Consider the following 6253-nt stretch of genomic DNA (forward strand, 5'->3'; position numbering starts at 1 on the left):
GCACTTAAACTATAAATTTACTCTTAGAACTGCGTTCATTGTGTCCCAGAGATTTTGGTATGTTGTGTTCTCATTATCATTAGACTCTAAAATTTTTGATTTCATTCTTGATTTCTTGTGTATTGTTTAGTTTCCATAATTTTATGTATGCTCTGTAGCCTTGCTATTGATTTGTAGTTTGATTTCATTGTGGTCAGATAGAATGCAAGGAATTATTTCAATTTTCCTGAATTTGTTAAGATTTGCTTTGTGTCCTAATATATGGTCTATTTTAGAGAATGTTCCATGTGCTGCTGAAAAGAATGTATATTCTGCAGCATTTGGATGAAATGTCCTGTATATATCTGTTAGGTCCATTCCTTCTATGACCTCATTTAGTCCAGATGCCTCTCTATTTTCTCCTGGGATGACCTGTCAATTGATGAGAATGGGGTGTTGGAGTCACCCACTACCACTGTGTTTGGTGTTATCTGTGACCTTAGTTCTAATAATGTTTGTTTGATGAATTTGGGAGCCCCCATGTTAGGTGCATATATGTTTAGGATTGAAATTTCCTTCTGTTGGAGTGTGCCCTTAATCAATATAAAGTAACCTTCCGTATCTTTCTTGACTAATGTTGGACTGAAGTCTACCTTGTCAGATATTAGGATAGCAACCCCTGCTTGTTTTCTAGGCCCATTTGCCAGCCCAAGTCTACATAGTGAATTCCAGGTCATCCGGACTACACAGAGACCCTATCTCAAAAAATCAAACCAAACAAACAAAAACTGTGAATGGGGGCTGGAGAGAGGCTCCATGGTTAAAGGCACTTGCTTGCAAATCCCATGCAGCCCAGGTTCAATTCCCCACTACGCATGTAAAGCCAGATGCACAAAGTGGTACATGTGTCTGGAGTTTATTTGCAGTGGCAAGTGGCCCTAGTATGCCTCTTCCCCCCCAAATTCTCTCTATAAATAAAATATTCTTCAAAAACTGAATGCCAGGCTGGATAGATGGCTCCGAGGTTAAGGTGTTTGTCTGCAAAGCCTAACGAGCCAGGTTCTATTTCCTAGTACCCACGTAAAGCTAGAATCTGTACAAAGTGGTGCATGTTTCTGGAGTTTGTTTGTAGTAGCTAAGGGCCCTGACATACCCATTCTGTCTGTCTGTCTCTCTGCTTACAAATAAAATAAAATAACTGTGAATGTATTAAACTGAGGACTTACATGAAATTAGGTACTTAGGGGAATATAGGCCAATATGTTGCTTGATTCCTTCACAGAAAATGTGGGTTCATGTCTAAAGAAGGCAACATGTCCAGTGATTTTGGTATAGGGGCCACTTAGAGTAGCCACTCCAACCCAGACTTTGTCCCTGCTCAGGCCACCGTCAGCAAAGTCCTCTCAGCGAGTGTGCAGTAAGTCTTGTGAAAAGCAGATGAATATGAACAAGATCAGTGTGGAAGAGGAGAAAAAAGTTCCAAAGCATGCTGGGAGGCTTAGGGCCCACAGGCCAAAAACATATGTATATAGTGTCTACATGTGAGCCTTGGGCTCATTTTTAGTATCAGTTGGTATAAGCTATTTTTGTCTTTTCCCTTCAAGCTGCCTGAGTTCCGCACTCAGGAGACTGGGCCCTTACAGAGTAAAAGGAAATCGCTCCAATTTGCTGTGTTCCCCACAGAGGCCTTTGTTTTCTGGCTTCACCTGCAGAATGCATCGTTACAGCATTCATTGTCCAGGGGAGTCCAGAGGGAAGCCTCAAAACTGCAGACCAAGTTTAACTCAGGAACCAGAGAACTTTTCCCACTCAGAACAAATGTGCATCCATCTCCCACGGCTTGTCTTACAGTCATTATGCCTGAAAGTGAGCTTGTGATTTTGCTGAGGAGGGTAACTGTCTGGATCCACTTGTGTGTACCTTGGGTGCTTGTAGATTTCAGTGTGTGAGGGATACATGTGTAGTATGACCTGCAAGATGAGAAGACTTTATGGAGAGAAGAGGCATAGCACCCTCGCTTTTGTGGGCATTCATTTCCCCTTTGGAAAGGAGGTGATGAATGTTGCCTTTCCAGGGTTGTTACAAAGCTGGCATGTGATTTAAAATAACATGCTTACCCCTTACCCTGTGTCAGGTGAGTGATCTCCTAACCACGCACTGAGTCCCATGGTAGGAAACCACCTTATGAATGAAGGAGCAGGACTTAGAGTATGCAAAGTAACAAGGTAAGTGGCAAGGGCTAAAGAGGTCCAGAACCATCTGCCATAGGTACCATAAATGTTTACTTACAGTTTCCATTGGCCTGTGGAAGGACTCATCCCACAGGTTTTAATTGTGACTTATTTATACATTTTTTAAAGTCTTTCAGAAAGCTTATGCTACTCTTTAGATTTTTAAAATTCTTTTTTTTTTTTTTTTTTGGTTTTTTGAGATAGGGTCTCACTCTGGTCCAGGCTGACCTGGAATTAACTGTCATCTCAGGGTGGCCTTGAACTCATGGCGATCCTCCTACCTCTGCCTCCTGAGTGCTGGGATTAAAGGCATGCACCACCATGCCCAGCTAAGACTTTTAAAATTCTTTAAATTTTTTTTTTGTGTGTGGTATTGGGGATTAAACCCAGAAGGTTGTGCATGCTCAAAAAGCACTTTATCATTAAGCTATGTCCCCAGCCCTCTTTAAATTATTTTTTAAAAAATATTTATTTTAAATTTATTTATTTATTTGAAAGAGTGAGGGAGAGGAAGAGGGAGAGATAGAGATAGATAGAGAAAGAGAGAGCAAGAGAAAGAGAAAGAGAGAGAGAGAGAATGGGTGTGCCAAGGCCTCCATCAACTGCAAACAAACTTCAGCTGCATGCGCCACCTTGTACATCTGGCTTACGTGGGTCCTAGGGAATTGAACTGAGGTCCTTTGGCTTTGCAGGCAAATGCCTTATCTGCTAAGCCATCTCTCCACCCCCAAATATTTACTTTTATTTGTTCATTTTAGAGAGAAGGAGGGAGAGAAGGAGGGAGAGAGAGAGAGAGAGAATGGACATGCCAGGGCCTTCAGTAGCTGCAAATGATCTCCAGATGCAAGTGCCATTTTGTGCATCTGGCTTACATGGGTCCTAGGGATTTGAACCTAGGTCCTTTAGCTTTGCAGGCAAGTGCCTTAACTTCTAAGCCACCTCTCCAGCCCTTGAATTCTTATAGTAAGCTTTGAGATTATCTTTTTTCTTTCTTTTCCTTTTCCTTTTTCTTTTTTTTTTTTTAGCGAAAGGAAATAATAAGGAAAGCCAGTTTTCACACTTAAAACATGAGCAGCAAGCTGGGCATCTAATTCATGCTTGGAATCCCAGCACTCAGGATGTTGAGGCAGGAGGGTAGTTGTGGGTTTGAGGCCAGTCTAGGCTACAGTGTGACACCCTGTCTCATAAAACATAAGCAAGTAAGTAAGTAAATGAATGGGTAAAAGTAAGAAAGAAAAAGATAAAAGAGTGTCCGAGTCAGTAGCTGGTGAATTGTTGATGCCTGTGGTGACTCAGTATCTCTATACAGCTATCCTGTAAAGAAGGCAGAATTCCTCAAAGGATATCCGCTTCATGGCTCCTGGACCAGGGCAGCTATGAGAGCATACCAACACAAAGTCATTAATGTACTTCAAACACTTTAAGGCTTGTAGCAATCTTTTAAAAACTCAATTGCATGGCTTTTGAACATGATCTTTGTGGACAACATGGTGCCATGATTGCAAAAGGTTGGACCCTCCTATGTGGGCTATGCCAGTTTGGCAAACTAGTGCCAGTGTGGTATATAATTGCCCTGGTGGGGCATCTCTCTGTAATGAGGGATGGCTGTCCCCTTCTATCCCTTTTCAAAGCAATACATAAAACTAGCATTTGAAATGGTTTCAGAAAATATTTTTATTTATTTACTTGTAAGGAGAGAGAGAGAGGAGAGAAAGAGAGAGAGAGGAGAGAGAGAATGGCATCACTTTGTGTATCTGGCTTGACATGGGTACTGGAGAGTTGAACCCAGGCAGTCAGACTTTGTAAGCAAGCACCTTTTACTCCTAAGCTCTGAAACTCTCTCTAGTCCTGAAACTGACATTTTAATGAAGTGCAAACCTCTGTGTGGTCCTTACGTGATATCTATAGCCACATAGATTTGTGAGGCCACAGCTCAAGAGGAGGACTGCAGGATATAGTCCTGTCTCAGCGTGGTTTTTTTGAGAGTGATTTTTAAGAAAATATGTCGTGCAGAAGATGAGAACTTTGAACAGAGTGCAATCAACAGAGCTATAAGGGCTTCTTCTACTGGATGCCATGTGCAGGGTCAGCTCTGCTTCGGAAGTGGAGAAAGGAGAGCCTTGATTGTGTCTAAGGATGATTAGAGTGACTAGTTCTCAATGTTTCCTTATGTCTTTGAAAGACTGTTCTTTTCCCACTGGGCTGGCTGTCAGAGACACATAGAATGGAGGGCTGCCTCATCCTGATCTCCCCAATGGTCCAAGAAGACATGAGATGAGCCTTGCCAAGGAACTCAGGACTTCTGGCCTGTGGATGAGTTCCTCCCTTGCTGCCCTCTGCAGACAGGCAGAAGAGTTACCTTCAAGACATTTCCGTGGGTCCAGTGAAGCCCTGTTGTAGGCAAGCTGAGTGCATGGTAGACTTCAGAATGTTTGCTTCTGTTGCTGGGCAAGCTCTCCATCAGAACTTTTCTTCACGGCAGCCTCTATGATGGCAAATGTGGGAAAGAGCCCCCTCCTCTCCCCCGACTTCTGGGTGTCCTTAGATGGGTCTAAGTGTTGGAGATACAACTGACAGTTCATCATGGGGTTAAGCTAGCTGCTGGAAGCTTGCTAGTTTCCTTTCAAATTCTGCTTTACGTGTCTCTGCTCTGCATATTGTAGTAGGTGAAGGCCAGGGAAACACTGTGTGAAGCGCCAGACCATGTCTCTGGCTGTATCACTTGGCCAGTTGCTTCCAACATGGTTCTCCACCGTGGAGTCTCCATCCTTCTGAGAAGAAGCAGGCTGTGCTAGGTTCTCCGTGAGACAGGTTCTTTTGCTGTTGCCCTAGTAACAGAATTATTAAGCTGAGTTCCAGCCCTGGGAGTATGTGCGGCTGGTGAGGTAATGTCTGTCGCATGCAGCCTTTCTTTCTCTTCCCACTCCCACTCACTCGCTTCAGGCCTTCTGTCCTCCACACGTAGCCTGCTGTCTTGTCCCCTCTCTGGTCTCTCTGCCTCCCCACGGAGGTTTCCTCACACACCCCCATCTTTAGTCAGATTCATCATCAACCTGGCTTTCAGGGCTCCCCATGGTTCCTCCAAACAGCCGTCCTATAGCCCACCATACAGCCATGTTGTAAGCAGAGCAGAATATTGCCAAAGAGTGGTAACAGAGACTATAGCCAAAAACTGCAGAGGAGGATGTATGGGCTCAGTGATGGGCAGGCAGGGAGGCAATAGAGTATAAAGTTAAAGGATTTGGGTTTTATTTATTTACTTATTTCAGAGAGGGAGGGTGACAGAGAGAGGCAGATAGAGAGAATGGGCATGCCAGGGCCTCTAGCCATTGCAAGCAAACTCCAGACACATACACCACTTTGATGGTTAAGTGTTGTCAAGTTGATCTGTTTAGTAATCCACAGAAATCTCTTTTGGGTGGGTCTCTGAGGGTTCGTCCAGGAAGAAGTAACTGAAGGAGGAAGTCCTTCCCCTAGAGTGAGCCCTTCCCCAGAGCAGGCGACCCCTCTCAGATGGGAACTTTACATGAGGAAACTGTGGGTGGGGAAAAGAGCCCTTCCTTCCACTTGGCTGCGGGAGCTGCTTGCTGCCTTCCAGCATGCACTAAAGATCAGCCGGCACTGAAGGCCAGCGTCAACTGAAGACCCATGTGGATTTGAAACCCAACGGCTCCTCAGGGAGCCTCCATGCCTTCAGTGCTGGATCAGAACTGCTGAGGCATCTGGCCACATGGACTGAGCAGCTACCAGGTTTCTTGATTCTGAGGACTGCAACTACTATTGGACTACCATAAACTAAATCCTCTAGAGAACCCTGACTAATCAACCACCTTGTGCCTCCGGCTTACATGGGTTCTGGGGAATCAAACCTGGGTCTTTAGGCTTTGCAGGCAAATGTCTTAACTACTAAACCATCTTTCCAGCCATAGAAAAGTTTCTTAATCTGAGATTCACTTTCCTCCACTGTAAAATGGAGATAGTAATTTTTTGCCCCCTTATCCAATTAAAGGGTTATTTGCCTACTTAAAGAAACTCATCTTTGG

This window comes from Jaculus jaculus, chromosome 1, assembly GCF_020740685.1.
Source record: "Jaculus jaculus isolate mJacJac1 chromosome 1, mJacJac1.mat.Y.cur, whole genome shotgun sequence".
NCBI lineage: Eukaryota > Metazoa > Chordata > Mammalia > Rodentia > Dipodidae > Jaculus > Jaculus jaculus.